Consider the following 2,845-nt stretch of genomic DNA (forward strand, 5'->3'; position numbering starts at 1 on the left):
CACACCCGAAAGGTGTGCCATATACTCTTACATTTTGCCCATTAAGTTGGAGCACACCAATCCCCTCCCCTCCTCCCTTCTCCTCCTTCCCTCCTCCCTTCTCCTCCTTCCCTCCTCCCTTCTCCCCCTTCTTCATTTCCCCTTCCCCCAACTTGAATTGAATTGAGTTTTTATCTTATGTGGGAATGTATTAAATTGTCCACTGGCTTCATATTAGAATTGAGTACATTGGCTACTTGATTTTCCATTCTTGTGATACTTTAGTAGGGAAAATGAGTTTCAACTCCATCCAGTTAATACAATGATGTAAAGTTCCCATCTTTTTGTAGCTGAATAGTATTCCATGGTATACATATGCCACAGTTTGTTAATCCATTCCTGAGTTAATGGCATTTAGGTTGTTTTCACATGTTGGCAATTGTAAATTGAGCTGGGATAGACAACTTAGTGCAAATGTCTTTATGATAGAATGATTTTTTTTCTTCTGGGTGGATGCCTAGTAATAGGATTATGGGATCAAATGGGAGGTATAATTTGAATTCTTTGAGGATTCTCCATACATTTTTCCAAAAAAGCTGTATTAGTTTTCACTCCCACCAATAGTGTAAAAGTGTTCCCCTCTCTCCACATCCACATAAATATCTACAACTTTGAGACTTTGTGTGGGCTCTTCTCACTGGGGTTAGGCGATATCTCAGGGTAGTTTTGATTTGTGTTTCTCTGATAATTAGAGATAATGAGCATTTTTTCATGTTTGCCAGCCATTCATCAGTCTTCCTTACAGAATTTTCTTTTCATGTCTTTTGCTCAGTGATAAATGGGATTATTGTTCTTTTTTTGTTGTTGATTAATTTGAGTTCTCTATAGATCCTTATCAAGGCTTTGTCAGATTCGTAACATGCAAGTATCTTTCCCCATTCTGAAGGTTGTCTATTTGATTTAATTTTGTGTCCTTAGCTGTGCAGAATCTTTTTGGTTTAATTTAGTCCCACTTTTTGTTGTTGCAATTGCCGCTGAAGTCTTCATCATAAAATCTTTCCCCAGGCTGACATCCTCGAGTTTTTCCCAAACATTCTTCTAGGAATTTTATTGTTTCATGTCTTAGATGTAAATCTTTATCCATCTTGAGTCTATTTTTTAAAAAATTATTATTTTATTATTATTTTTCATTGTTTAGGATTCATTGAGGGTATAAAGAATTAGGTTACACTGATTGCATTTGTTCTGTAAAATCCCTCTTATAATTGTGTTCCATCCTTAAGAGGTATTTCATACACCGTGACTGCCCATCCCCTTCCCTTCTCCCCTCTCCCTACTTGCTCATTCCCCCATCCCCCCTTGTATTAGCTCATCTACTGCCTTCATATTAGAATAGAGTACATTGGATTCTTGCTTCTCCATTCTTGTGATGCTTTACTAAGAATGTGGTCCACCTTCATCCAGATTAATACAAAAGATGTAAAGTCTCCATCTTTTTTAGTGGCTGGATAGTAATCCATGGTATACATATACCACAGCTTGTTAATCCATTCTTCAATTGGTGGGCATTTAGGCTGTTTCCACATTTTGATGATTATAAATTGAACTGTGATACGTAGTCTAGTATAAATGTCCTTATAATAATAGGATGTTTTTTTCTTCTGGGTAGATGCCTAGTAATGGGATTGAAGGATCAAATGGGAACTCTAATTCAAGTTCTTTGAGGATTCTCCATACTTCCTTCCAAAAAGGTTATATTAGTTTACAAGTCCCACTAGCAATGTAAAAACGTTCCTTTCTTTCCACATCCACGCCAGCATCTGCAGCTTTGAGACAGTGTGATGTAGGCTGTTCTCACCATGGTTTGGTGGTATCTCAGGGTAGTTTTGATGTGCATTTCTCTGATAATTAGGGACAATGAGCATTTTTCATATGTTTCTTACCCATTTGTTTGTCTTCTTTAGAGAAAGTTCTATTCCTCTCTTTTGCCCAGTGGTATATGAGATTGTTGGGTCTTTTTTTGTTGTTAATTAGAGTTCTCTATAGATCCTAGTTATCAAGTTTTGGTCTAATTCATAATATACAAATATATTTTCACATTTGAGGGTTGTCTGTTTGCTTTGGTTGCTGTTATCTTTGCTGTACAGAAGCTTTTCAGTTTAATTAAGTCCCATTTGTTTATTTTTGTTGCTGTCACAATTGCAACAGAGGTATTCTTCATAAAATCTTTCCCTGGGCCAATATCTTCAAGTGTTTTCCTTACACTTTCTTTGAGGATTTTTATTGTTTCATGCCTTAGATTTAAATCTTTTATTCCTCTTGGATCAATTTTTTGTAAGTGTAAGAGGTGTGGGATCTATTTCAGTCTTTTACATGTTGTTATCCAGTTCTCCTAGCACCATTTATTGAATAAGGATTCTTTTCCCCAGTGTATGCTCTTGTTTGGTTTATCAAAGATCAGGTGGTTATAAGAGGATGGTTTCATCTCATGATTTTCTATTTGATTCCAAATGTCAATGTCTCTATTTTGGGACCAATACCATGCTGTTTTGATCACTATAGCTTTGTAGTATAGCTGAAAGTCTGGCAGGTTGATCCCCCTGGCTTTGTTCTTATTACTAAGAATTGCCTTGGCTATACAGGGTTTCTTCTGGTTCTATAGAAATCAGAAAATTATTTTTTCTAAATCTTGAAAGTATGTTGATGGTATTTTAATGGGAATTGCATTAAATCTGTAGATTGTTTTGGGTAGTGTAAACATTTTCACAATGTTGATTCTTCCCAGCCATGAGCATGGTATGTTCTTCCATTTGTTAATATCTTCTGCTATTTCTTATCTTAGGGTTTGGTAATTTTCTTTGTAGAG

This window comes from Otolemur garnettii, unplaced genomic scaffold (assembly GCF_000181295.1).
Source record: "Otolemur garnettii isolate 467f Iridium unplaced genomic scaffold, OtoGar3 scaffold00210, whole genome shotgun sequence".
Lineage (NCBI taxonomy): Eukaryota > Metazoa > Chordata > Mammalia > Primates > Galagidae > Otolemur > Otolemur garnettii.